General features: G+C 38.3%; 1 protein-coding gene across 6 annotated transcripts in view; it reads right to left on the minus strand.

Moving 5' to 3' along the window:
* The window catches only part of DOCK3 (dedicator of cytokinesis 3), a 682827-nt gene that overhangs the window by 453131 nt on the left and 215455 nt on the right, over nt 1–14241 (minus strand). The window lies entirely within an intron of this gene.

The raw sequence follows: 14241 nt of genomic DNA on the forward strand, positions 1-14241 counted from the left end.
GAGGGACGCTGGGGGTGGGGGAGTTGGGGAGAGACAGCAAGGGGAGAGATGCCAGATGTAGGTGATGGGGAGGAAGGCAGCAAATCACACTGCCACGTATGTACCTATGCAACAATCTTGCGTGTTCTTCACATGTATCCCAAAACCTAAAATGCAATAAAATAAATGGAAAAAAAAATTACAAACTAATATTCCTCATAAATGTAAGTAAAAATATGCCTAATCAACTATTACTAAATGTAACTCAGTAATACGTAAGAAGAGTTAGACACTGTGAGGGGTATCCTAAGGATGTAATGCATTTTCAGCATTCAAAAAAATCAATGTAATCTACTACATTAATAAAGAAAAAAATCACATAATCATATCAATTAATGTAGAAAATACATAGGACAAAATTCAGCACCCATTCATGATAAAAATAAAACTCTTGGAAAAACAAAAATAGAAGAAAATTTCCTCAATCTTATAGTAAGCACCTGCAGAAAAAGCCACAGCTGACTGGGTGTGGTGGCTCACTCCCGTAAACCCAGCACTTTGGGAAGCCAAAGTGGGTGGAATCACTTGAGACCAGGAGTTCAAGACCAGCCTGGCCAACATGGTGAAACCCTATCTCTGCTAAAAATACAAAAATTCACCAGGCATGCTGTAGTCTCAGCTACTCGGGAGGCTGAGGTGGAAGGACTGCTTTAACTCAAGAGGCAGAGATTGCAGTAAGCTGCTCGTGGCACAGCACTCCAGCCTGAGGGAAAGAGCAAGACTCTGTCTCAAAAACAAACAAACAAAAAAAAAACCCTATAGATAACATTATTTGGTGGTGAAAGAATGTATATTTTCCTCCCAAGATCAGAAACAAGGCAAGGTCCACTTTCACCACTCATATCAATATACTGCAAAGAACTCTATCCAGTGCCATAAGGTAAAAATGTAAAAAGGAAATAAAAAGCGTACAAGATTAGAAACAAAAAAATTAAAATGCCCCATTTGCAGATGACATGATTGTCTATGAAGAAAAACTCAAGGAATCTGCAAAACAAAACAAAACAAAAATACCGCCTAGAACAAGAGCATTCTGAAAGGTTGCAGGTACAGATACAAATAAACACACACAAATCAAATATATTGCTATATGCTAGCAATAAATTCTGAAACTATAAACACAACACTTACGCTCACTCAAAAAGAGTGATTTAGTTATGTATAAATCTAACAAAACAGATGCAAAACTTGTATGTAGAAAAGTAAAAAACACTAATAAAGGTATCAAGTATCATATTATGCTTATGGAAGACTCAATAAAAAATGCAAATTCTCCCCAAATTGGTATACATGTTTAATATGATTCCTATAAAAGTGACTTATATGGAAAGGCAGAGAAACCAGAGGAGCTAAAAATAATTTTGGATAAAATAACAGAATAAAGTAAAAATAACAGTCTACTTGATTTTGAGAATTATATAACTATAGTAATCAAGACTGTACAGAATTAACAAGGGAATTTACCTCTAGATCAATGAAACAGAGAACTCATAAACAGACTCATACAAACATATGCCACTAATTTTCTACAAAGATGCAGTAGCAATCTAATGGGAGAAAAAATAACCTTTTCAATAAATGATACCAGAGCAAATGGACATCCATAAACAAAACTATAACCCTCAACCTAAGTTAAAAACATTCTATAAAAATTAACTTACGATGGATCACAGACTTAATTGTAAAACTATAAAACTTTTAAAAATAATTAAAAATTTCAACTTCCAGGGTTAGCCAAGAACTCATAGACTTGACACCAAGTGGATAATTCATGAGAGGAAAAATTAAAGGATAAGAATTCACCAAAATTAAAAACTATTTCTCTGTTAAAAAAAAAAAAAAAGAAAACTGTCAAGAGTATAAAAGGACAAGTTACAGACTGGAAGAAAATATTTTCAAACCACACATCTGACACAGACTAGTATCTAGAATACGTAAGGAACTCTCATCCCTTTCTATGTACTCAAACAGAGCCAGCATCTGGACCCGTCATCAGGTTACACCTTCCTTAGCCACACCCTCTGCATCCTGATCACTAACGAAAGTGAGCAAACTTCAGGCCTTCATGAAAACGTGTAAGCAGGATCCAAACATTCTGCATACCAATAAAAAAATGTGCTCTCTGAGGAAGTGGGTGGAGAAAAAGGAGGCTAAAGTATTACCTGCTTTTTGCAAAGCTGAATCAGAAGAAAATATCAAGGAAAAAAAAGAAACAGAGTAAGAAGGTGAAGGAAAACATAAAGACAAATGAACCATCAAGCAAGGAAATGTGATCTAGAAATCAATAGTGAAGATGTAATTGAGCCAGACACTGATGCCTCTCGAGAAATGGGAAATGAAATGCAAAGATAACCATGAAGATGATACACAAATGATAAGCAAGTAGCTGTCATTGAAGCTCTAGATAATGGTGCACTACAGAAAGCCACTGTCTTATTCACAGATGCCAGGGATGAAAACGGAGATATTACAACTGACACTGCAGAAAAACAAAGGATCATTAGCAGCTACTATGAGCAAGTATATGCCAATGCAAATAAATTAGGAAACCTAGAAGAAATGGACAAATTCCTAGGATATCTAGAAAAAATGGACAAATTCCTGATCTTGCTACTGGTCTTTTCAGGTTTTGGATTTCTTCATTAAACAATGAAGAAATCCAAAACCTGAAAAGACCAGTAGCAAGATCAAAGTCATAATAAAAAGTCAGCTTGGTGCAGTGGCTCATGCCTATAATCCCACCACTTTGAGAGGCTAAGGCAGATGGATCACTTAAGCCCAGGAGTTTGAGACCAGACTGGGCAAAATGGTAAAACACCGTCTCTAAAATATATAAAAATTAGCCAGTTGTTGTGGTATGTGCCCGTAGTCCCAACTACTTGGGGATCTGAGGTATGAGAAATGCTTGAGCCCAGGGAGGCTGAAGCTGAAGTACGTCATAATCATGCCACTGCACTCCAGACTGGGTGACAGTGAGATCCTGTCTCCAAAGAAAACAGAAAAGTTTCCCAGTAAAGAAAAGCCTGAGACCCAATGGCTTCGGTGCTGAATTCTGCCAAACATTTAAAGAAGAACTAATACCAATCCTCTTTACAATATTCCAAAAAATAGAGGAAGAGAAAACACATCTAAACCCATTCTACAAGGCTATTATTACACTAATACCAAAATCAAACAACGACACATGAAAAAGGAAAACTACAGGCCAGTATCCCTGATAAGTATTGATGCAAACATTCTCAACGAAATACTAGGCTGAATTCAACAATATATTAAAGAGATCATTCATCATGATCAAGTAAGACTTATCTCTGGGATGGAAGGATGACTCAGCATATACAAATCAATGTGATACATCACTATCAACAGAATAAAAGACAAAAACCATATGATCATTACAACTGATTGTGAAAAAGTATTTGATAAAGTTCAAAATCCCTTCATGACAAAAACCCTAATAAAAACAGGTATACTAGGAACATACCTCAATATAATAAAGGCCATATATGACAGACCCATAGCTAGTATAATACTGAATGTAAAAAAGCTGAAAGCCTTTCTTTATGATCTGGAACATAACGAGGATGCCTACTTTCACTGTTTCTTGACATAGTACTATAGCAATCACTCAAGAGAAAGAAAACAGGGCATCCAATTTGGAAAGAAAAAAGTCAGGTTATCCTTGCAGATGATATAATCTTATATTTAGAAAAACCTAAAGACTCTACACCAAAAAAAGTATTAGAACTAATAAATTCAGTAAAGTCATAGGATACAAAATGAACATATAAAAATCAGTAGCATTTCTATATGCCAACAGTGAACTATCTAAAAAAGAAATTCAAAAAGTAATTTTCTTCACAATAACCACACATAAAATTAAATCTATAAGGTAACCAAAGAAGTGAAAGATTTCTATCATAAAAACTATAAAAACACTGATTAAAGAAATTGAAGGGACATCAAACATTTTTTTTTAATTCCATGTTCACAGACTGGATGAATCAATACTGTTTGTCTATACTTCCAAAAGAAATCTACAAATTCAATGCAATCCCTACTAAAATACCAATGACATTATTCACAGAAACATAAAAAACAATTCTAAACAATATTTGGAACCATGAAAGGCATAGAAAAAAGAACAAGTCTGGAGGAATCACATTACCTGACTTCAATTACACTACAGAGCTATAGAGCATGTATATTAGCATAAATATAGACATATACACCAAAGGAACATAATAGAGAATCCAGAAACAAATTTACACACCTACAGTGTGTAAATTTTCAACAAAGGTGCCAAGAACATACACTGAGGAGAAGATCTCTTTAATAAATGGTGCTGGGGAACCTGAGTATCCATATGCAGAATGAAACTAGACCCCATCACTCACTGTATACAAATGTCTAATCAAAATGGATGAAAGATTTGTATATACCCTGAAACTACAAAACTACTAGAAGAAAATCTTGGGGAAACTCTCCAGGTCATTGGTCTGGACAAAGATTCCTTAAGTAATACTCCAAAAGGGACAGGCAATAAAGAAAACATAGATAAATGGGATCACATCAAGTTAAAAAGCCTCTTCACAGCAAAAAAAAAAATCAACTAAATGAACAAAGAACCCACAGAATAAGAGAAAGCATTTGCAAACAATCTACCTGAAAAGGGATTAATGACCAGAATATATAAGGAGCTCAAACAACTCAATAGGAGGAAAAAAAATCTAATAACCTGATTTTTAAAATAGGCAAAAGATTTCAACAGACATTTTTCAAAAGAATATATACCAATGGCAAGACAGGCATATGAAAAGGTACTCAACATGACTGATCATCAGAGAAATACAAATCAAAACTACAATGAAATATCATCTCACCCAGTTAAAATGATTTATATCCAAAAGACAGACAATAACAAATGCTGGTGAGGATGCTGTGAAAAGGGAACCCTTGTATGTTGTTGGTGTGAATGTCAACTAGTACAACCACTATAGAGAACAGTTTGGAGGTTCCTCCAAAAACTAAAACTAGAGCTACCATATGATCCAGGAATTCCACTGCTGGGTATACACCCAAAAGAAAGGAAATCAGTATATGGAAGAGACATCTGTGCTCCCATGTTTTTTGCAGCACTGTTAACAACAGCCAAGATTTGGAAGCAATCAAAACATCTATGAACAGATGAATAAATAAGGAAAATGTGGTACACATATACAATGGAGTACCTTTCAGTCATAAAGGAGAATGAAATCCTGTTATTTGCAACAACATGGATGAAACTGGAGATCATTATGTTAAAGCGAAATAAACCAGGCACAGTAAGATAAACATCACATTTTAACATTTATTTCTGGGATCTAAAAACCAAAACAACTGAACTCATGAAGAAAGAGAGAAGAATGGTTGCCAGAGAATGGGAAGGGTAGTAGGGAAATGGGGAGTGAGCTGGAGATGGTTAATGTGTATAAAAAAAGAATGAATAATGTATAAGACCTAAAATTTGAAAGCACAACACGGTGACTAGAGTCAATAACAATTGGACTGTACATTTAAAAATAACTAAAAGAGTATAATTGGATTGTTTATAACACGAAAGATAAAAGCTTGAGGGAACAGATACCCCATACTCCATGATGTGATTACTACACATTGCATGCCTGCATCAAAACATCTCATGTACTTCCCAAATATATATATCTACTATGTACCCACAAAAATTAAACATTAAAAAGTAAAGAGAAAACCTGTGACACTCTTCACAGAAAGAAAGAAAAAACCCTGAAATATATGTGGCACCACAAAAGACCCCAAATAGCTACTACTGGGCAAAAAGAACAAAGCTGGAAGCATCGTAATGCCTGACTTCAAAATATACTACTACAAAGCTGTAGTAACCAAAACAGCATGGTACTGGCATAAACACAGACACAGATCAATAGAACAGAATAGAGAACTCAGAAATAAGTCCACTTACAGCCAATTCATTTTCAACAAAGGAACCAAGAAAAAAACGCTGGAGAAAGGAGTCCCTTTAACAAAGGTGCTGCGAAAACTGGATATCCATATACAGATGAAAGAAACTAGATCCCCATCTTCAACCACATACAAAAATAAACTCAAAATGGATTAAAAACTTAAATGTAAGACCTGGAACTATTAAACTACAAAAACAAAACAAAATTAGAAAAACACTACAGGACACTGGTTTGAGCAGAAATTTGGGGGGAAGACCTCAAAAATCACAGACAACAAAAGCAAAAATAGACAAATGGGATTACATCAAACTAACAGTTTTTCAAAGCAAAGGAAACAATCAATAAAGAGACAACTTACAGAATAAAAGGAAATAATCTGCAAATTATCCATCTGTCAAAGGATTAATAACCAGAACATATGATGAACTCAACTCAATAGCAAAAGAAAAAAAATCCAATTTTAAGATGGGCAAAATACCTGAATGGGCATTTCTCAAAAGATGCACAAATGGCAACAGTATATTAAACAATGCTCAATATCACTAACAATTAGGAAAACATAAATCAAAACTACAATGAGATACCCATCTCACCCCAGTTACAATAGCTATTACTGGTAAGACAAAATATAACAAATAGTGGCAAGAAATGTAGAGAAAGGGGAAAGCACATACACTGTTGGCAAAAATGTAAAGTGACATAGCCATTATAGAAAACAATATGGGCGTTCCTCAAAAAACCAAAAAAGGACTACCATATGATCCAGCAATCCCCTGCTTGGTACATACCCAAAGGAAAATAAATGAGTGTGTGGAATATAGAGCTGCATTCTCATGTATTTTGGAGCACTACTGCCAATAGCCAAGATATGAAATCATCCTAAGTGTTCATCAACACATGAAGGGATAAAGAAAATACAGTATATACACAAAATTGAACATTATTCAGTGATAAAACAAATGAAATCCTGTCATTTGCAGCAACATAAAAGGAACTGGTGGTCATTAGGTTAAGCGAAATAACACAGTCACAGAGTTTGCTTGCTCTCTAGATGGCTGACTAGAGATGTCAGGTGCCAGCTTTTCTTAGAAAGATCAAAGTTACTGCTGAATGGACAAATCCTAAAGGAAAAACTGAGAAGCAGCCAGGACTTGTCAGAGTAGCCATGGGAAGAACATGGATACAAAAAGAAAAGCATCAGGAGTCTAGCAAAGATCGGTCCCCGGAGAACTGGAGCCTTATGGAAAGGGAAGGTGGGAGTGCTTCTCTGTGACATTCATCTGTAACATTACTGTTGGAAAGCCCCTCTGTCTTTGTAACCCAGAGCAATGCTATTGGTAGTGATTTGAGAACTTCTCAAGGACAAAGAAGCGGGTAGCCAGCTCACCCAGGCTGCCTGCATTCTCCTGAGACGCGAACAGAGACAGACCATGCCGTACGGGTTCCGCACTCGTTACAGGCCGCTACCATGTCCAGGGAATCTCTGCCCTTGAGTCACGGCACTACCAGATCCCCTGCAAATATACCCCACAACCCACTCTGACTTTGACAAACACAGAGAACCATCAAGTCCCTGGGGAGCTGCAGGATCCCTGGAGATCTAACTCTCAGTGTGGACCACCATAAGAAAGAAGGTAATGCAGCCCACCAAAGCCCTCGTTAACACAAATGAAACATAGGAGTAGTGCCAATCACTGCAGGGGCCAGCACCAACGCCCAGAAATAGCTGTGGAGAACAGGTATTCTCCCAGCCTAACTGCTCCCATCCGTTGCTGCAGAAGCAGCAGTAGTTCTTCTCACTGGAGGATGACACATAGCATTGTTTGTGCTTTTTGTGGTGAATGTGAGCCTGTGCCACCTAGGCCTACATGAAGGGAAGGGCCCAGCTCTTTCTCCCTACACAAAATGGCAGTGTCCTGGCAATAATGGACAGAAAATTTATGGAGTTGCCTGCTCTGGACTAGAGAAAGAGGCTCTGCCCAGGGCTCATTTTGGTGGTAGCCATCAGAAGGGCATACCCACGGCCTGTAGCCACACTGCAGCCAGGAACGAAAAGACAAAGTCTTTATGAAGTGAAGGTCATGAGCCCTGCAACAAAAGCATGATAGGGAAGCAGATTGCATTCCTACTGAATAATGACAAGGAGCTGATGCACTCTTCAACCCGTCCCCTAAGAACTAAGCACACTCCAACAGGATCACTTTCCCCCACCTCCACATCAGGGCGGGTGCTTCCACTTATGAGAGACCCAGCTCTTACTCTTAAGCACTACCTACTGGATTTCATCCTGAACTGTACCATCAAATAAAAGACCTGCTGCCTGGCGGGCTTGGCGCTAGTCTGTAAAATAAGCTTCCTGAGTTCTCCGCATCCTCAGCCCTGAAGGATGTATGTAAGCTAATTCACCCAATACATTGCTACAACAAACAGTACCTGGGAAAGCCACCACACAGAAGATATCCACAACCAAGGAACCCATACAGAGCCTTGGCCCCCCAAAAGCACCCAGGAACTAAGCAAAACGATTATGCACAACATCGAGACAAGCAACTGCTAAAAGAAATCATCACCACCAAATCAATCACACAAGAAATGTTCAAAGGAGTTCTACAGATGAAAATGAAAGACACTTGCTAACATAAAAGCACATGTAAGTATAAAGCTCATGTATCATATAAAGCAATTACGCAATTGAGACCATAAAGCACCTAGCTGACAATACTTCACAAGGACAAAACTTTACATACCAATATCAACCTTGAACATAAATAAATGAAATGGCAAACTCAAAAGACACAGAGTGGCAATTTGTATTAAAAAAAATATATTAAGACCTAACCTTCTGCTGCCTTCAAGAGACCCATCTCATATGTAATGACACCCAAAGGCTATACATAAAGGAATAGAGAAAGATCACACGAATGCAAAGCAAAAAAGAGAAAGGCTTGCTCTTATTCTATGAGATAAAACAGACTTAAAACCAGCAACAGGAAAAAAAAAAGACAAAAAAAGGCCATTTTGCAATGATAAAGGGGTTCAATTCAAAAAGAAGATTTAACTATCTCAAGTATATACACACCCAATATCACAGCACCCAGGATATAAAACATATACTACCAAAATTACAAAAAGAGACAGCCATACAGTAACAATGGAGAACTTCAATGCCCCACAGACAGAACTAGACATATCAGTGAGACAGAAAACAAATCAACTGTGGACTTAAACTTTTCACCAAATGACCTAATAGACATTTGCAAAATACTCCAGACAACTACCATAGAATATACCTTTTCTCATCTGTGCATGGAACATTCTCAAAAACTGACTATTGGAGAGTGGCAAAGATAGCTGACTAGAAGCAGCTAGTGTATGTGGCTCTCATAGAGATGAACAAAAGGGGTGAGTAAATACAACACCTTCAGCTGAAACATCCAGATACTCACTTTGGGATTAATCAAGGAAACAACTTGACCCACAGAGAACAAAGAAAAGGAAGACAGGTTAATGACCCACCTGGGAGCAACACGGAGCCAGGAGATCCTCCACCACCCAGGGAAGTGGTGAGTGAATGAGCAACCTTGGAAACCCATGCTTCTCCCACAGATGTTTGCAACCCTCAGATCAGGAGATCCCACTAAACCAGGACCTTCAGTCTTTCAGACTGTCAGACAGAGCTACATAGAGTCTCAGCAGAGCAGCCACTCAGGCATGCATGGAGACCCTGGAGCCCTAGATACTTGGGCTTTCCAGCAAAAGTAGCTACAGCTACAGCAAAGTGGGAGGTTAGACTGCTGTGTATACTCCTAGGAAACAGACTGAATCTTGAAAGCTGAGCAGCAATGGCCTGCAGGCCCTCCTTCCACAGCACTCCAGAAGATAAGTCCCACTGGCTTGGAATTCCAGCCAGCTACCAGTAGTAGCACTGAACCTTCCTAAGAAGGCACTCCCAGGGGGAGGGGCAGGCTGCCATCTTTGCTGTTTAAGCAACTTAGTCATTCCAGACTTTAGGCTCTGGGACCTCTGAAGTGAGCAGGGACTGAACAGGACTCCAAGCACAGCACAGCTGCTCTACGAAAACGTGGCCTGACCACCTTTTAAAGCAGGTCCTGACCTGTTATTCCTCACTAAACAGAACCTCTCAACCGTGGTCTCCAGCCACTTCCTATAAGTGGCTTCAGGCCAGCAGCCAGTCCATACCTCCCTGGGACAAAGCTCCCAGAAGCAGGACAAGGCTGCCATCTTTGCTGCTTCACAGCCTTCACTGGTGACACCTACAGGTACTGGAAAATCTAAGGTGACTAGGAACTACAGTGTACCCCAAGCATACCATAGCAGCCCTTTGGAAAAGTGGCCAGACTGTTACATGGGTGCTTCTTCCCATATCTCCTCACTGGGCAAGTCCTCCAGGCATAAGCCCTGAGCCACCCCCCACCAGAACTATCAGAGCCAGTACCAACTCAGCAACTCCCTGGATAGAGCCTCCAACGGCAACTGAAAGCCTGTCTGTCACTGCTTCAGCAACGGAACTGCCCTTCCTACCCTGAGAATAATGAAGAGAAAAGACCCTAAGGGCCATATCCACACCTCCAACAAGCTGTAGTCAACCCAGAAAGAGGAGGCCATTCTGGCACCCACAGATCCCATATAATACCCAAGGCTCATCACCAAACAAAGAACCTCTGACTTGGGCCCACAGCACAACCCTTCATCATGGACCGACTGCACTGAGAAAATTCTGACCTGCATCACTCTGGGGTGGTGCCCTCAAGAGTCAAGCAAACAACCCTTGGTACTAAGCTCTCTTCGTCTACTGCCTCTAAGCTGGAAAGAAACATAAACACTCAGCACAAAGCTGCAGTGGGCAGCCAAGAAGTGCAAAGTCATAAATTACAGCCAGCACTCAAGAAAGAGAGGAACCCACACTTTCACAGGATTGAGAGGGAACATAGCTACAACTGTGAGGAAATACAGAGGAGCCACACAACTGAGCAAGAGTCTACCAACTGACCAATGAGCCTAAGTGTCATCTTCTGGATTACATCCCAAAGCTTCAACACCAAAAATACTTCACTAACATAACTGCCTCTGAAACCAGAGACAAGAAGTAAGCTTCAAATAAAACCCCTGCACAAAGCTTCAGCTTGGTAAAAACATCCAGAAATGTCTATTATCTATACTCAATCTACATTGTAGCTAGAGGAACACTCACATGCAGAGATGAAAAAAAAAATGCAAGAACTCTAGTAACTCAAATGTCAAGAGTGTCATACATCCTAAAAAATAAAACCATACCAGTTCTCCAACAAGAGTTCTTGACAAGGCTTAACTGGTTGGAATGACAGAAATATAATTCAGAATATAAACAGAAACAAAAATAATCAAGACACAGGAGGATGGCAATTTGAAACCCAAGGAAAATAAGAACCGCAATAAAGTGATTCAGGAGCTGAAGGATAAAATAGCTGATATAAAAAACAACCTAACAGGTCTGACAGAGCTGAAAAACATAATACAAGAATTTCACAGTGTAATCACAAGTATCAACAGCAGAATAAACCAAGCTAAGGAAACAATCTTGGAACCTGAATACTGGTTCTCTGAAATAAGACAGAAAAAAATAAAGAAAAAAAAAGAATTTTAAAAAATGAACGAAACGTCTGAGAAGTACAAAATTATGCAAAGAGGCCAAATCTATGAATCATTGGCATCCCTGAAAAAGACAGGGAGAAGGCAAACAACCTGGAAAATATATTTCAGGATATCATCCATGAAATCTTCCCCAACCTTACTAGAGAGACCGACAGTAAAATTCAGGAAATATAGAGAACTCTTGCAAGATTCTAACAACAAGATCATCCCCAAGACATATAACTGTCAGATTTTTCAAGGCTGAGATGAAAGAAAGAATGTTAAAGGCAGATAAAGACAAAGTGCAGATCACCTACAAAGGGATCCCAATCAGAGCAACAGCAGACCTCTCAGCTGAAACTCTATAATCCAGAAGAGACTGGGAGCCTACATTAAACATTCTTAGGACTTCATTACCATCAGACCTGCCTTACAACAGATCTCGAAAAAAAGCACTAAATATCGAAAGGAAAGACCATTACCAGCTAATAGAAAAACATGCTTAAACACACAGACCAGTGTCATTGTAAAGGAACCACACAAAGTCAACATAATAACAACCTAACAGCACAATGACAGATCAAATCCACATATATCAATATTAACCTTGAATGTAAATGAAATAAATGCCCCCTTAACAAGCATATAGTGTCAAGCTGCATAAAAAAGCAAGACCCAATGTTATGCAGTCTCCGAGAGACCCATCTCACACATAATCACACTCCTAGGCTCAAAATAAAGAGATGGAGGAAAATCTAACAAGAAAATTTAAAAAAAAACACACACAGAAAAAAGAAGGGGTTGCAATCCTAATTTCAGACAAAACAGGTTTCAAACCAACAAAGATAAAAAACGATAAGGAGGGTATTACATAATGATAAAGGGTTCAATTCAACAAGAAGACCTAACTATCCTAAATATATATGCACCCAAAACAGCAGCACCCAGATTCATAAAGCAAATTCTTTGAGACCTACAAAGAGACATAGACTTCCACACAATAATAGTGGGAGACTTCAATACTCCACTGACAATACTAGAAAGATCATCAAGGCAGAAAAATAACAAAGATATTCAGCACCATTGGGCCAAAAGGATCTGATAAACTGTCACAGAAGTCTCCATCCCAAAACAACAGAATATACATTTTTCTCATGGCCACACGGCACATACTCTAAAATCAACCACATAATTAGACATGAAGTAATCCTCAACAAATGTAAAAGAACTGAAATCATACACCAAGTACACTCTCAGGCCATAGCACAATAAAAATAGGAGTCGATACAATCAAAATTGCTCAAAACCATACAATTACATGGAAATTAAACAACATGCTCCTGAATGACTTTTGGATAATGAAATTAAGGCAGAAATCAAGAAGTTCTTGGAAAATAATGAGAAAAAAGATAAAACATACCAGAATCTCTGGGACACAACTAAGGCAGTGTTAAAAGGGAAATTCATAGCACTAAATGCCCACATCAAATAGTCAGAAAAATCTCAAATTAACAACCTAACTTTACAATAGAAATAATTAGAGAGGCAAGAACAAAATCAACCCCAAAACTAGAAAATAACAAATATGAGAGCTAAACTGAAAGAAATCAAGACACAAAAAACTATTCAAAAGATCAACAAATCCAGGAGTTTTTTAATTTTGAAAAAAATTAATAACATAGGCTACTAGCTAGGCTAATTAAAACAAAAAGTGAGAAAATCCAAACACAATTAGAAATGACAAAGAGAATGTTACTACTGACCATACAGAAGTAAAAACTATCAAAAACTTCTATGAACATCTCTAGGAACACAAGCTAGAAAACCTAGAAGAGATAAATCAATTCCTGGACACATACACCGTCCCAAGACTGAAGAAGGAAGAAATCAATTCCCTGACAAGACCATGAGCTCTGAAACCAAATCAGTAATAAATAGTCTACCAATCAAAAAAAAGCCCAAGACCTGATGGATCCACAGCCAAATTCTACCAGATGTACTGAGAGCTAGTACCATTCCAACAGAAACTATTCCAAAAAATTAAGGAGAAACTTCTCTCCAGCTCATTCTATGAAGCCAGCATCATCTTGATACCAAAAGCTGGCAGAGAGAGATACGACAAAAAAGAAAGCTTCAGGTCAATATCCTTGATGAACATCAGTGGAAATATCCTCATCAAAGTGCTTGCAAACCAAAACCAGCAGCACATTAAAAAGCTAATCTACCAAGATCAAGTAGATTTCATCCCCAGGATGCAAAGTTGGTTCAACATATGAAAATCAATAAATGTGATTCATCACATAAACAGAACTGAAGACAAAAACTACATGATTATCTCAATAGATGCAGAAATGGATTTTAATAAAATTCAATATGCCTTCATGTTAAAAACTCTCATTATAGTATGTATTGGAGAAACATACCTCAAAGTAATAAGGGCGATCTATGGCACACCCACAGCCAACATTATACTGACTGAGCAAAACCTAGAAACATTCCCTTGAAACCAGCACAAGTATGCCCTCTCTCACCACTTCTACTCAACACAGTATTGGAAGGCCTAGTCAGAGCATCAGCTGAGATTTCAGTT

Source organism: Cebus imitator, unplaced genomic scaffold (genome assembly GCF_001604975.1).
Source record: "Cebus imitator isolate Cc_AM_T3 unplaced genomic scaffold, Cebus_imitator-1.0 Scaffold0, whole genome shotgun sequence".
NCBI lineage: Eukaryota > Metazoa > Chordata > Mammalia > Primates > Cebidae > Cebus > Cebus imitator.